The 16,481-nt window shown below is 46.2% G+C and overlaps 1 pseudogene; it reads left to right on the forward strand.

Annotated features, from left to right (window-relative positions):
- Positions 1-877: 877 nt before the first annotated feature.
- LOC113959006 lies at positions 878-7,163 on the forward strand (annotated as a pseudogene).
- Positions 7,164-16,481: the final 9,318 nt, after the last annotated feature.

Consider the following 16,481-nt stretch of genomic DNA (forward strand, 5'->3'; position numbering starts at 1 on the left):
GTTATAAAATTAATGCTGGTGATCATAATAAGTTTTCTATCAACTTACTAGCATGCCTTCCATTCAATATAACAGATGAACAAAAAATTACACACAAGCCACACTTGAAAAATTCTGTTAAAAATAGCACACTGTAATGTATAACCTCTGCGTACATGCATGAAGAATGTCAAAAGCAACCTTTTTTGACCTTGTGAAGCAGGTACCTCTTTCAAGATCTATTTTTGCTAAGTCCACGTGAGAATACTTGTAAAACAAATTAGAAGTCCAGGCAGAAAAATTTTGCACCTTATTGTCTTAAAAAATTAATTTGTACCGATAACAGCCAAACAAAGAACGCTATCTTCCTCCCTTGGATTTTATTGTTCAACTTTCATAGCCTGAACAAACGGTTGACACACGTATCCACAAAGAAAAAGTGAGGTACGTTAAACTTTTTAAAACATCCTTTCAATCATCTGTTAATTTGTAAGTTACCCTGTTTTTGCAGGCTAACAGCAAGCACTGCTGGGTAGGCACGCACTCTTTTACAGTTGCTGCTGAGACTGCCTTCCCAGCACATGCCAGTATTTCCAAGCCCCTAATAGAAAAGCACCGCCTGAAGAATAGCCAAGTCTCAAAACAGACGCTGCTAGAACGCGGGGATGGGGGCAGGAAGAGAAATTTCACCAGGTTCAAATGGCTAACCCTTCCAGACTCTATTCTATTTACGACCCTCCCAAAAGTTGTAGAGCTGCGGGGGGAAGAACAAGATGCTCTCAAGTAGTTATTATGCTCTGTTGTGTAAATCGAGTTTGGGGGATTAAACTGGCTCACGCAATGTTTTGAAAACATCGAAAGGATAAAGCAGTCACGGACATGAGTAGAGGGCTAGGAGATGCCGGCGCGTCTCTACCTCACTTCCTCCGGGACAAACGGTCCTTCCCGCCCGGACACCTCCCCTTCCGCAGCCCACGCGCCAGCAGTGCTCGGGCTGACGTTCACCTTTACCTCTCGCACAGCTTCTAAAACCAGCCAGCCGCCGAGCGCTCGAAATCCCAACTCACTCCCTAAGTGGGAGGGGGAAGGCGCCGTTATATAACCCCCGCAGTCCGAGACCCACCTCCGCGGTGACGGGGACCAGCAGAAATGGCGGCTGCTGTAATGGCGCCTACCCATTGCTAGGCGGAGCCGTGAGCCGAAAAACTACCACCACGCGGTCACAAGATTTCCCCCACTACGACTAGGGAGACACAAAGGAGGCCCTCAGAGGCACTCACCCGAGCTCAAGCAGAGCCAACAGAGCGCAACAGCCCCGCCACGAGAACTCCGGTCTCCCCTAAAAGCAGGCCCTGCTGCAGAGCGCTCCCCAATCGCTTTGGCACGGCTGCTTCCGCACAAGCCACGGCAGAGAATGCCCTCACTCCTCTTCCTCTCTGCCCACCATAATTCCTCAAAACTCACTACCCCATCCACAGTTACTCAGGGTAGGCGCTAGAATGCGGCGGCGACCGCCCCCCCCGCCTTAGGGCGCACACGCTAGTGCAATCTGCCTCCACCACATCGCCACTCCGGGAGCCGCAACCGGTTGGGCCGCCATGCTCACACTAAGGCCGCCAAGGCGCGACGGCTGCTGGCAGACACAGATCATCCTTTTCGCCCTTCCCTTAGAATAGATGTGGCTCCTCGGGTCCGCACATTGCGCCAAACCACGCTAGCTAAGGAGGAGTCACTCCCGGCCCCCTCCTTCTCCACGCAGCAGTCCCCGGACCTACCCAATTCCGCAGCCCCGCCAGCGGGGAAGAGCACTGTCCCTGCGAGAGTCCACGAAAATCCTGGGGCCCGGCGGCGACTCAGGCCTCCCGCATTTATGTGTCATACAGCAGGGCCGAGAGGGGGACGATCAACAGCTTCACTTCCTTCAGCCCGGCTTAACTCATCCCCCCTACCCCACCCCCAGCGCAAGCAACACCCCCTCTGAACCGCGCTTACCTGCACCCACCACGTACGAGAGAAAAAGGTGAGCAGCTCCCACTGCCAACACACAAATCCACCAGCACCGCCAGACGACTAGCCCAACCACCTCCTCCTCCTCTCCCCCGTGGGGGCCCACTGCGGCCCCGTTGGGTAAGGCAGCTGCCCGTCAGGGCAAGGATGGCCTCTAGTTCGCCCCGCCCTCCGTGTGGACTACAGCGAGACAGGCCTGAGCGTCACGAGGAGAGGGGTACCATCCATCCTACACCGCCGCAGTGTGCCTGGGTTGTTTGTTTGTTTTACCTGCCTGACAGGAGCCACGAGAAGAGCGACAGGAACAGTGGAGACAATGGAAGGTAGTAAAGGAGAACGAGAGCGACCTCAGGGGTTTTTTTTAAAAAATGGCGTCTGCGAAAACCCCGCCTTCTGCTTGTTCCCTAGCACCAGAGGAGGCGGGTAGTGTTCTTGCGATGCTTAAAGCCGCGCGGGGCGCTACACCTCCAATTGGTTGTGGAGTTGCGCGGGTTTTTTGGGGGTTGTTCGCAGAGAGCAGGTGTATTCTCCCTTCCCACCCACAACTCGGATGATGGGAGGTGGGCTGCCCTGCTAGTTCTGCCCGCTCGTTCGGCACCGCCCCTGCCTCAGATAAGTGTGTGGGGTGGCTCGGCTGAGCGTAGGGTGTGAGGGAAGGGGTTTGGGCTCTAGTCAGCCTGTTTGAGGAGTAGGGAGGTATGTGTCTCGTCCTCGATATGACTCTCTGGTAGGGGGGTAGGGCGGGCCATCTCGTCTCAGCATCCATCGCAGTCCACTGCAGCTCGTCGCTGCCTGCAGGAATGCGGGGTGACAGCTGGCCTCACCGCCCCCAGGGGTCTTGGCACAGGGTAGCAGTGCCAAACGGGCTGTTTAAGGACTGCATGGACGACATGAGAAACTTACTGAAAATGTCGTGACGTGCTGGGGATTAGACCCATTTATGAGTAAACAAATGGGTTATTTTCCATAAGTAACTGTTCAGTTTTTTCTAAGTGGTGGAGTTTTGGGGTGAACTTAAAGGCAGGAAAATTTTTTCTTAGCTGCAGATTATAATGTCAGAAGACAAAAACCTTGTGTTTTTTTACTCACTGTAGTTTTTCTTTGGTGTAATTCTGTAGGGAGGTTGAGCTCCTTGGTCATCTCCCTTTAGGGGATAACCAGGTTCCAAGTGCAGTTATACAATTTAAACATGCATAGGTATTTCCAAAGCTATCAAGAAGCTAGAGCTTATTAACCACTGATGTTCTTGAGACAATGACCACCAAAATTTGGTGCTATTGTAGCCAAATCCTGGACTGGATCTCTAGATAACATTGATATTTCAGGCTAGCTTTCTGTTGTCAGTTCCAAAGCTTTCATTGCATTAAATGCAGCACTACAGGCTGGGCACAGAGTGGCTGGAGAGCAGCCAGGCAGAAAAGGACCTGGGAGTTTGGATTGACAGGAAGCTGAACATGAGCCAGCAGTGTGCCCAGGTGGCCAAGAAGACCAATGGCATTCTGGCCTGTATCAGGAACAGTGTGGTCAACAGGTCCAGGGAAGCGATTCTTCCCCTGTACTCAGCACTGGTGAGGCCACACCTCGAGTACTGTGTCCAGTTCTGGGCCCCTCAGTTCAGGAAGGATATTGAGGGCCTGGAGCAGGTCCAGAGAAGAGCAACAAGGCTGGTGAAGGGACTCGAGCACAAGTCCTATGAGGAGAGGCTGAGGGAGCTGGGATTGTTCAGCCTGGAGAAGAGGAGGCTCAGGGGAGACCTCATCACTCTCTACAACTACCTGAAAGGAGGTTGTAGCCAGGTGGGAGTTGGTCTCTTCTCCCAGGCAACTATCAGTAAGACAAGAGGGCATGGTCTTAAGCTGTGCCAGGGGAGGTTTAGGTTAGATATTAGGAAGAAATTCTTTACAGAGAGGGTAATCAGGCATTGGAATGGGCTGCCCAGGGAAGTGGTGGATTCTCTATCCCTGGAGGTTTTTAAGATGAGACTGGATATGGCACTTAGTGCCATGGTCTAGTAACCATGGCGGTAGTGGATCAAGGGTTTGACTTGATGATCTCAGAGGTCCTTTCCTACCCCGCTGATTCTATGATTCTATGAAAGTGTAAAAATCACCCCTGTGGTACAAATACTTACAGATCCCAATTTGTTTATATTGTAAAGGAGGCTTCTCACTTGTGTTCTTAACAGTGCTAATGGGATGGGAGAATAACTTCTTGGGTCAATTTTTAAAGTAGACCGGGTGTGAACAGCAGCACTGATAGGAATAAAACAAACAAAAAACACTTGGAGGAGAATGGAAACTTGGCCACACAAATATGTGGCATGTTGAAGTTCCTTTGAACGATGGCTTCTTACCAGATCTAAGAGATTTTGAATATTCCATTTTGCCTGATTGCATTTTATATGCTCCCAAACCAGAGTTTTCTGGTTTGTACTCCATATAGATTGATTCACTGGTTGATGTTAGCCAACCAGCATGTTCATTCACAGTTGCAGAAGCTCAGAGGAAAAAATACTGTAAATGAAGAAGTAACAGCCGACACTTGAGCATCTGTGCTGGTTTTGGCTGGGGTAGTTAATTTTCAACCTAATGGCTGGTATGGGGTTGTGTTTTGGATTTGTGCTTGTAGTGGGTTGACTTTGGCTGGACACCAAGTGCCCACCAAGCTGCTCTCATTCCCCTTCCCAGCTGGACAGGGGAGAGAGAATAAGATGGAAAATGACTCATAGGTTGAGATAAGGCAGTTTACTAAAGCAAAAAAAGTAAAAGTTTGCACACACACAAGCGAAGCAGAAAATAAGGTTTATTCTCTACTTCCCATTAGCAAATGATGTCCGGCCACTTCCCGGGAAGCAGAGCTACAGCAACATGTAACAGTTTCTCAGCAGGCAGCCATTGGAAACAACAAATGCCCCCCTTCCTGCTCCTTTCCTTAGCTTTTATATCTGAGCTGACATCATGTGGTATGTAATATCCCTTTGGTTACTTTAGGTCAGCTGGCCTGGTTGTGTCCCCTCCCAGGATCTTGCCCTCACTTGGGGAAGGAATGTTACAGTGCTGATGCTGTGCTCAGCAGTAGCCAAAACACTGGTGTGTTATCAACACCTTTCTAGCTACCAATGCAAAGCACAGCACTGTGAGGGCTGCTATGGGGGAATGAACTCCATCTCAGCCAGACCCAATACAGTGCTGAACACTGATGATAATATAGAGATGCTTTTGTTGTTGCTGAGCAGGGTTTACATAGAACCAAGGCCTTTTCTGCTTTTTATAATGCCACGTTGGCAAGGAAGTTGGGGGTGTGGGGGAGGTTGGGAGGAGACACAGCCAGAACAGGTGCCCCAAACTGACCAAAGGGTTATTCCAGACCATATGGTGTCATGCTCAGTATATAAAGTGGGGGGAAGAAGGAGGAAGGGGGGGGGACATTTGGAGTGATGGCATTTGTCTTCCTGAGTAACTGTTACATGTGATGAGGCCCTGCTCTCCTGGAGATGGCTGAACTTGTGCCTGCCCATGGGAAGCAGTGAATTCATTCCTTGTTTTGCTTTGCTTGTGTGTGTGGCTTTTGCTTTCCCTATTAAACTGTCTTTATCTCAACCCACGAGTTTTCTAGCTTGTACCCTTCCAATTCTCTCCCTGATCCTACTGGTGGGGGAGTGAGTGAGCTAGCAGCTGTGTGGTGTTTGTTTTTTGGCTGGGGTTAAGCCACGACAGTATCCCAAGAATCCTGGGAAGCAAAGTGTACTCATATGCAGATGCTGCAACTAACTGATGCGATAGATCAAATGTAGGGCATGGAATATCAACCAGTCTCTGTTCTCCATAGTAATCTTCTTCCTGGAACAAAAAACACTGTATAGAGGAATATTGCATGTTGTCTTGGAGTCCTTCTTAAACCAGAAAATGTGAAATTTTTGGTGAATTGGATGAAGTGAAGGTTCTTAGAGTATACTCAGAAAAAAGTCCTTGCTAGATTGATTGCTGAAGTTGAGAACTTTAACCTTGTTGGATAAACTGATCGTGAACAAATTGTTCCAAGACCTGTAGATGAATTAGGACAAACTCTAAGCCCTTCAAATGAAAATCTTTAAACTAGTCTTGATGAAAATAATGAATTTGCTCTAAATATTGTGATACCGTCAGAAAGTGGATACTGCAGTAGAAGAGAATTTTCATACAGCCTCAGGTTTGCTTGTGATGAAAATGTTTTGTAATGAGAATTTGGAAATTCTTTACCTCATACAGATGAACAAATTTCTTCTCCTGTGGAATGTTGATGGTTTTTAAAATTACTTTCCTTTGGAAGATTACTTTCTTCTGGAAGAAGGGATCCAAAGAGAACTGGAAGAAGTATTGTCAGGGGTCATGAAGAGAAACATAGATTTAATTACTGAGAGGCTTCTACATACATCTAGAAGTTCATGTGATTCATCTTTCAATGGCACTGTAAATCTACCAGCAAGCAAAAGACTTCTGAAAAAACAGTATCTGCTGGAGATTAAAATAGTACAAGTAACTTTTTACAGCATAATAGCATACATCAGACTTATAGTTCTGCAGATTTCTCTTAGGAAAATACTACCAAAGAATGGTGGAATGATATAGACCTAGTTAAGATTGGGCATACATTCCAGCACACTTCTGACAGCAAACTGCTAACAATGGACTAGTATGTTTTTGAAAAACTGATCCAAAAGCAGTTCAGACACAGAATGATATGCAATCCTTTCCTTGTAGAGCGGTAGAGGCATGTGATCTTGATTTAGTTTTTCCACCTTTCGCCTATATTTGTTTTCCTTGCAAAAAAACCCACCAACACTGAAAGTTAGGGTTTTTTTTTTATTTTAACTCTTAATAGAAACCTCACAAGCAGCAATGGGTCCAGGGATATAAAGACAAAAATTTCTGATGGTTCAGTTTATCTCAAAGTAGATTTTGCTGATGATATTCTAATAAGTATGATTGGATTTTTAGTGCCTGAAATGACTATGTTGAAAAAGATACCATTTCACATCCAAAGCTTAAGGATGGTTTAGAGAAATGTCAAGGATGACTGATAGATCTCTGTTTGACTATAGAGTTTAATCCTTTTTTCCATCTAAAGCCACTGTAATAATTCTACAGGATGCAGATGCAAGACATCTAGAATAACTGAAGAATTTTTTGAATAAATAATGTACACAAACTTGTAGATTATATATTGGAAAATGTTTAAGGCAAGATTTTCCCTGAAAGACTGTTGAAAATTAAATTTTAAAGTTAAGTGGCATACCTTTTTTCTCTCAGAAACAATAGTTGCAAAGTGAGAGGAGGAGATGTCTTAGCAGGAAGGAATTTACCACTTTGTTTCTTATGGGATGATATTGAAATAAACTTTTGAACTTTTTTGGGTTGATTTAAAATATTCGTGTATTGATTTTCTTCTGCAAAATCCTCTGTCTTCTTGACTGGTGATCTGGGTTAGCAGACTGTCAGGAAATGGATAATAAAGAACAAATCAGCTCATTCTTACACTTTTTTCAAGGATGAATATTTACCTAATTTTTAAAAGGTAGCTATAGGACACAACCAACCTTGTCTTGCAGTAAAGTGGTTGAGTACATTTAAACAATCATTGTTTAGATGCAGTCACTTCCAATAATGCCAAGAACCTACACTGTAGAGAAATGAAAGATTATCTTCTAAATATTCACATGAGGAAAAAAGTGTATATATAAATGGAATTAAAAGCTATGTACTTATTTAAAAAAAACAAAACTAACCCCTCCAGATGTTTCTAACATCACTTACTTAAGAGAAAAGAATGATTGTATCATATAGGGAATCTATTTTTTGGCATGCTAAGCATTGCTAATCATTTTGAACCCATGGCCATCCTTATTCATTATCTCTTCATGTTTACTAGTCTAACCTTTTCACAATGTAGTCAAATAGTTGTTGTGTTACAAATATATTGTATGTGTATACTTAGGTTGTACATGCATACTTACATCGGCCTTAATTTTGAATTTTTTTAATTTCTGCTTTTAGATTATCTTTTAAAAGAAACAATGAAAACTTTTTGGTGGAAGCTCTTTAGTCACTTTCAAATGATAATCTATGCCCTATCTGTGTGTATAGAGTATCAGAAATGGTTTGCTTGGTTTTGTTCTTTCCTTGATTTTTGGTGTTGTTTTTTTTTTTTTTTGCAAAGAATGTAAAATTGGTAGTTAGGAGAGGAGTTGGTTTGTTGTTTGTGTTTTTTATTGGACTGTTAGTATCTTCTTTGGTAGCCTTGTCTTTATCCAAATAATAGATGTTAGACCATGGGAAAAATGGAGGGAGGTAGAAGAGGGGAAAACTTTGTAAAGCATGAGGCTTTAAAGGCTTTATTTCATACAGGTAATAAATGTATGAATTCCTTGGTCTCTTACCTCCCTCTCCTCCCTTTTCTTTCTCAAAAGAAAACCTGAGCAAGCCGTGACCCTGCAAAGCATCTTTGGGTTCTTATTTTCTGAGAGACTGTATTGGATCTGGCTGGGATGGAGTTAACTTTCCTCATATTGCTTTGCTTTGTATTTGTAGCTAGAATGGTATTGCTAACATGGATGTTTTGGCTACTGCTAAGCAGTGCTCACACAGCATCAAGGCTGTCTCTCCAACCCCACCCTGCCCCCAAAGGCTGATAGACTGGGGATGGGCAAGAGGCAGGGCCACGCAGTACCTACAGGATGGCCAGGGGATCAGACCCGGCCAGCATGGATTTAGGAGGGGCAGGTCCTGCCTGACCAACCTGATCTCCTTCTATGACCAGGTGACCTGCCTGGTGCATGAGAGGAAGGCTGTGGATGTGGCTACCTAGACTTCAGCAAAGCCTTTGACACCATCTCCCATGGCACACTCCTGGAAAAACTGGAAGCCTACAGCATGGACAGGTGCACTCTGCTGGATTGAGAACTGGCTGGATGGCCGGGCCCAGAGAGTGATGGTGAATGGTACTGCATCCAGTTGGTGACCGGTCACTAGTGGTGTCCCCCAGGGATCAGTGTTGGACCCAGTCCTGTTTAATATCTTTATTGAGGATCTGGACAAGGGGATCAAGTCTACCATTAGCAAATTTACAGATGAACCCAAGTTGGGCAGGAGTGTCGATCTGCTGAAAGGCAGGAGGGCTCTGCAGAGGGACCTGGACAAGCTGAATAGATGAACCAAATCCAATGGTATGAGGTTCAACAAGACCAAGTGCCAGGTCCTGCACTTTGACCACAACAACCCAAGGGAACACTACAGGTTGGGAACAGTGGCCGGACAGCAACCAGGCAGAAAGGGACCTGGGGGTACTGATTGACAGCAGGCTGAACATGAACCAGCAGTGTGCCCAGGTGACCAAGAAGGCATCCTGGCCTGTATCAGGAATAGTGTGTCCAGCAGGACCAGGGAAGTAATTCTTCCCCTGTACTCAGCACTGGTGAGGCCACACCTCGAGTATTGTGTCCAGTTCTGGACCCCTCAATTCAGGAAGGATATTGAGGTGCTGGAGCATGTCCAGAGAAGGGCAACGAGGCTGGTGAAGGGTCTGGAGCACAAGTCCCATGAGGAGCAGCTAAGGGAGCTGGGGTTGTTTAGCCTGGAGAAGAAGAGGCTTGGGGGAGACCTTATCACTCTCTACAACTCCCTGAAAGGAGGTCGTGGTGGGTTGACCTTGACTGGATGCCAAGTGCCCACCCAACCGCTCTATCACTCCCCTTCCCAGCCAGACAGGGGAGAGAGTAAGATGGAAAACAACTTGTGGGCTGGGATAAGACAGTTTATTAAAGCAGAAGCAAAGCAAAAACTTGCACGCGCAAAAGCAAAGCGAAAGATAACAAGGTTTATTCTCTACTTCCCATGAGCACCGATGGCCAACCACTTCTGAGAAGCAGGGCTTCAGCGCACGTAACAGTTCCTCAGCAGGCAACCATTGGAGACAATACCCGCCTTCCTGCTCCTTGCCTTAGCTTTTATATCTGAGCTGACATCATATAGTATGGAATATCCCTTTGGTCAGTTTGGGTCAACTGACCTGGTTGTGTTCCCTCCAAGGATCTTGCCCTCACTTGGGGAAGGAATGTTACAGTGCTGATGCTGTGCTCAGCAGTAGCCAAAACACTGGTGTGTTATCAACACCCTTCTAACTACCAATGCAAAGCACAGCACTGTGAGGGCTGCTGTGGGGAAATGAACTCCAGCTCAGCCAGTCCCAATACAGAGGTTGTAGCCAGGTGGGGGTCCATCACTTCTCCCAGGCAACTAGCAATAGGACAAGTGGACACAGTCTTAAGCTGTGCCAGGGGAGGTTTAGGGTGGACATTAGGAAGAAGTTCTACACAGAAAGAGTGATTGGACATTAGAATGGGCTCCCCAGGGAGATGGTGGAGTCCCCATCCCTGGAGATGTTTAAGAAAAGACTGGATGTGGCACTTAGTGTTGTGGTCTAGTTGACCAGGTGGTGTTAGGTCATAGGTTAAACTCAGTAATCTCAGAGGTCTTTTCCAACCTAGTTGATTCTGTGATTCTGTAACTGCCATTGAAGTCAGTATGTAAGTCTGCTCATACGTTAGCAGGCAGAGTGGACTAGTTTCTGCTCACTGGACTTAAGTCTCGACCAGGAAGTTATGGTTTTGAGAGACCATGTGGCATCTCTGGAAGAGCAGGTTGGTGACCTAAAATGTGCACAGAACTTAGAGCAGACCGTGTTAGCTGCTCAAGAAGAACACTGCCAGGTACTCCAACACATCGTAGAATGCTCGGTGGTGCGTATCACTGGTAAACAGCATCAGGCGCAGGGTAAAAGTAAGATCTCGCCTTCCTGGGTTTGTGCCCTTATTAAGGATCCCTCATGGGATCCCGGGAGGTGGGATGGAAGTGTTTGCATGGGGTCCACAGACTCTGGGGCTGTATTTGAGCCTGACCCAGTAGCTGCTGGGCGAGTAGCGGCCCAACCCCTACTACAAGTTGGGAGGCGGCTGAATTTGCCACATGGGGGGTGCAAGTCACACCCCAAAAGAGTTACGACAGTTCTTAGTTCTTATCAACAGAAACCCGGGGAGTGCATACTAGCATGGCTTCTGCAAGTGTGGGACAGTGGGGCTCTGTTCGTTCCCTTAGTTGTGACTAACAAGGATTTGCTGACTCCCATAGCTTCTGATCACAGGATTTAAAGCGAGTATGTCCAACTTTGAAATGTGAAGGGCCTCAATGGATGGGAAATCTTAGCCCCCACCCTGTATCAATGGCTATGTGCCGCGGTCTTGGCAGTGTATGCTGACCTTGCTGAGCTGATGTTGTCTCTCCAGACCTGGTATATGATAGAGGAAGGTGTTAGTTTGTTATGGCAGATAGGAGTAGCTCATGCCCTGACTGCAGGGTATGATCCTTATGCTATTCTGCTGACGAGAGATATTAAAATGCAGTTCATAGATGGAGCACCTGATGATTTGAGATCTATGCTTTTACTGATGGCCGTGATTACTGAGAGCACTAGAGGTGGTTTTGCACGTACCCTGAGGGAGACAGGGCTTCTGGCTGTTAGACCAACTGTGCAAGTAGTGAAAGATGCTAAACTGGCAAAGCCGAAGAAACCCCCCTTGGGGATCGCCACATCTGAAATGTTCTGCCACTGGCAGAGGCTGGAGCCTGTGAGGAGATGTGGTTCTCCCCCGCTTCCCCTGCTGCTTCTGGGTACTGTGTTTCCCGGCAGATGCCAAAGCAGTGGGGGCAGTGAGTCAGCAGGTTCCACCAGACTACTGCTACCGTGGCCCTTTGTGGGGGGGGGGGGGGGAGGAAGTGATGCCCATACGTGCCTCTGGCTATTGAGTGGCGACCTGAAGGATCTTTGCCTGTGCCGGTTTTGGTGTATACAGGCTCAGAAGCTACCGTATTCCATAGTAATGTTGTTCCCACTGTAGCTGCTTCGCAGATCTACAGCCGGGATAGTGGCTCCGCCCCCACCCTCCGAACTCAGGTTACTTTAACACTGGGAGATGCCATTCCGTTTGTTTTGACGGTGTCATGGATAATTGGAACACTGAATAGCCATTTTTGTTTTGGGACTCTGCCTCTTTCTTTGTAGCTATTCGGTGTGAGTCCCTGACATGGGATCTTGTTACGCTGCCGGCGTTTGATAAGCAGGTGACTTTATGTCGGTATTGTGATTCAAAGGAATCCTTCATCATGGCTAGGCTTCGCGAATGAAGATTTGGGAAGGGCTCTACCCATGTTTGTTACAAGCGCGCTGGTAGCTAAAAAGGCCAATACGAGACAGGCACGTCCGGTTGCAAAAGGCACAGCAGAAAGACTCCTTAGGTGGTACATTCTGCAGGGCACGATTTTTCTGCGTTGTCTTTTCTTCTCAAGAGTGATCCTGCATGCTTTCTCAAAGGCATCAGCAGCGTTATAGATAGTGTATCTCCAGACCTCTGGATTGGAGGTGTGATGGTTTCACTCTAGGCCTTCCTGGAGACCAACTTGTAACCAGGAGGGAACTAGGGAAGTGATCACGGAAGTATTTCATGCTATTCCTTTACGTAACTGGAGGTATAAATAGATCCAGCAGGAGGGACCTCGCTCTCTTCCTTTTGATGCCAATTTGTACCCCAAAGAAGGCACGGAGGAACTGCTCAGAGACAGAATTTTCAGTCTATAAGAAGGAGGTATTTATTTACGACCGGGGAGCAGCCAGGTCGCCCTGGACAAACTGCTCCGCCCGAGAAACTTACAACTGAGCTTTTTATACACTTTTTACCAGGCAATTACATCACATTTTATGAATATTCATTATATTGCAACATCTACTTTTAATATTCATAACAGATGGAGTTGAGGCAGAGTTTGAGGTGTGGTCTCTAATTTGGGGAGAACTTCGGTGGTCGATCCTGTTCTTCATCATCATGAACTCAGTGTCCTTTCACCATCATCTTCATAAACTTTTGAACCTTCCCTAATTTGGATAGTTTCCTTGTGCCTTTGGCAGGGATTTCCAGTGTCTGGCAGGAGTTCCTGATTTCTTGGCTCATCTCTTTTCTTATCTCCCTTTGTTTCCCTTCTATATGTCCTTTTTTGTGTGTACTAACATTTTTAGTTCTTTCTGTCCATGCTTATGTTCTTTCATGTCAGAGTGTCCTGTATTCTAGTGAATTTATTGCCTCCGCTATTTCTTAATACTAAGTTCTCTATGCCTTTGCTTAAGGCCTGCATTTTGTGTTTAACTCTCTAATTCTTGTAGTGCTCTACTAAATTCGCTTTCCAGGTTTTACCTGGCTTCACTTTCCGGCGAGGTTCGAGAACGGTGGGTCCCTGTCTCGGTCTGGCTTATCTGGAGCTGAGACCTACAGCGACTGCTGTTATCTGCCATGTGTGAGGGGAGAGTGCTGGGCCATGTCTAGCCATCCTGCTTGTTCAAAGGGAAGTGGTGAGATTTTGCTAATTTACCTTCAGTTGGCTGGTTGACTGGTTTGGTCTTTGTCCCTTTTTGTCCTTTTCCCTTCTCCCTCCCCCTCTTCCCTTTTGGGGAGCTGTTTGGGATTTCTGGAGCTGTGGTGTATAGTATTCTCATTGTATATATCTGTCTCATATAAAATATATATATATAGTTTTTGCTATAACTTTGGCTGCTTAAGTAATTTTTTTTCTTCCCTCTCTGGGAAGCAGGTCCTTGTTGTCGGGTTTCGGGGACTTGGCAGGAAGCCAACACGAAACTTGCACAGGAGGCCAGAGTAGACCAGTTATGTTGATCAGTATGCCCAAGGCTGAGATGTTGTTTCAGGGAGTCCTTGTATCTTCTCTTCGGGGGTCCTCTCTTGCGGCACCCGGTGGCAAGTTCACCATAAAGCATGATCTTAGGGAGGCGGTGGTCCTTTATCCTTGAGACGTGTCCTGCCCAACGCAACTGTGTTCTCAGCAACATGACCTCAATACTCGTGATTGCTACTTGTTCTAGAACGGCTGTATTAGTCACATAATCTGACCAGTGGATGTTTAGGATTGTACAGAGGCAGCATTGATGGAAGCGTTCTAGGAGTCGCAGGTGGTGGCGATAGATGACCCATGATTCGGATCCATATAAGAGAGTAGACAGCACTATGGTTCTGTAAACACTGATCTTTGTACTTTTCTTCAAGTGTTTATTTCGCCAAACTCTTTTATGGAGTCTTCCAAAGGCACTATATGCCTTTGCTAACCTGTTGTCTATCTCTCCGTCAATCTTACTGTCCGAGGAGATGATGCTACCTAGGCAATTAAACTGCTGGACTGATTTGAGCTCTGATTGGCCAATGGTGATATGGGGATGATGGAAGACTTCCTGAGGTGCCAGTTGATAGAGAACTTCAGTCTTCTTTAAACTGACTTCTAGCCCAAAAAGCTCAGCAGGCGTCTGCGAAACAGGATGTTAAATACTGCAGAGCTACTTCTGTATGGGCGACAAGGGTGGCGTCATCAGCATAGAGCAGCTCCTGGACAAGATGGTTTAAGGTCTTAGTATGGGCCTTCAGTCGCCTTAGATTGAAAAGGCTTCCATCACTACAGTATCGAATGTAGATACCATCCTGATCATCGAGGTCTGCTGTGGCCCTTTGGAGCATCATGCTGAAAAAGATTGTGAATAGAGTTGGTGCGAGAACGCAACCTTGTTTCACACCATTAGTTATCAGAAAGGGCTCAGAAAGTGCATCGCCATATCTGACTTGGCCGTGTTGATCCTCATGGAGTGAGATGATCATTTCGAGGAACTTGGGGGGACAACCTAAGCGTTCCAAAATCTACCATAGACCTTTCCTGCTCACAGTATCGAAGGCCTTGGTGAGGTCAACAAAGGTTACATAGAGACCTTTGTTCTGTTCCCTACACTTCTCTTGCAGTTGTCTGAGAACAAACACCAAGTCTGTGGTACTCCTGTTGGCTCTGAAACCACATTGGCTTTCAGGTAGAATTCCTTCTGCTATAGCGGGTATTAGCCTGTTCAAAAGTATTCTTGCCAGGATCTTGCCAACAATGGAGAGCAGAGTAATACCATGGTAATTTGAACAGTCTGTTTTAATTCCTTTCTTCTTATATAGGGTGATGATGACTGCGTCTCAAAGGTCTGATGGTAGTTCGCCTAGTTCCCTACAGCGTAGTACAAATTTGTGAAATTTAACATGGAGTGCTTGGCCCCCATGTTTCCAGACTTCAGGTGGAATTCCATCAACCCCAACTGCCTTGCCGGTTTTCACCTGCTGAATGGCCTTAAGGGTTTCTCCTAAAGTGGGGGCAGTATCCAATTCATACTTCACCAGTTGTTGTGTGATGGACTGAATGACTGTGTCTTGGACTACACGGCTAGTACTGAAAAGGGTCTTAAAGTGTTCAGACCATCGATTTAGAATGGTGGTTTTATCTGTCAAAAGCGTTTGACCATCAACGCTGAGTAGAGGACTTTGAGCTTGGTATGTAGGTTTGTATGCTGTTTTCAGGGCTTCATAGAATCCTCTGTGATCACCCATGTCTGCGCATAATTGTGTTTTTACAGCTAGATTGATCCACCACTTGTGCTGTATGTCACAGAGTTTCTGTTGGAGCTTGCTGCATGCAAGACGAAAGTCTGTTTTTCTTACATGACAGGATGCCAGTGCAAGGTGTACTTGGTGAGCGGTTCTCTTCTTCCTCAACAATTCCTGGATCTCTTGATTGTTTTCGTCGAACCAGTCCTTGTTCTTCTTGAGGGAGAACCCTAAGGTTTCTTCAGAGGACTGCTGGATGCTGTTTTTAATTTGGTACCAGAGTGTTACAGGAGAGGTATCTGTAGAATCTGTGGAGTGGTTATCAAGCCTTGTTTGAAGATTAACCTGGAATTTGTTTCTCACTGTGGCTGATTGGAGACTGTTAACTTGGAGTCTCCTCCTTGGGATATTGTCCCTTTTAGGTTTGAATTTAAGACTGAGGTTAAGTTTACAGCGCACCAGTCGATGGTCTGTTTGGCATTCTGTGCTGGGCATCACACGGGCATGGTGGACATAGCGGACATCTCTCCATTGCACCAAGACATAATCGATGAGGTGCCAATGTTTGGATCTGGGATGCATCCAGGTTGTCTTCAGACTATTTTTCTGCTGAATGATAGTGTTAGTGATGGTGAGCTGTTGCTCCGCACAGAATTCTAGCAGAAGTCGACCATTATTGTTGCAGCTTCCAACACCATGCTTACCTAATATTCCTTTCCAGGCTTCAAAATTCTTTCCTACTCTGGCGTTGAAATCACCAAGGATAATGATCTTATCATCTGCATGAACCTTCTGGGTAAGGCGGTGCAGGTCGGTGTAAAATTTATCTTTTTCGGCAGGGTCATCTTGGAGAATTGGGACATATATACTAAAGAGGACAATGTGGTGCTTGTTGTGTAGTGGAAGGCGTAGGGAGATAATTCAGTCAGAATGACCTGTCGGCAGATTTTCGAGTTTAGTAACAATAGAGTTTTTGATCATGAAACCGACTCCTGAG

The sequence above is a fragment of the Corapipo altera genome, unplaced genomic scaffold (genome assembly GCF_003945725.1).
Source record: "Corapipo altera isolate COAL_440 unplaced genomic scaffold, ASM394572v1 61044, whole genome shotgun sequence".
Lineage (NCBI taxonomy): Eukaryota > Metazoa > Chordata > Aves > Passeriformes > Pipridae > Corapipo > Corapipo altera.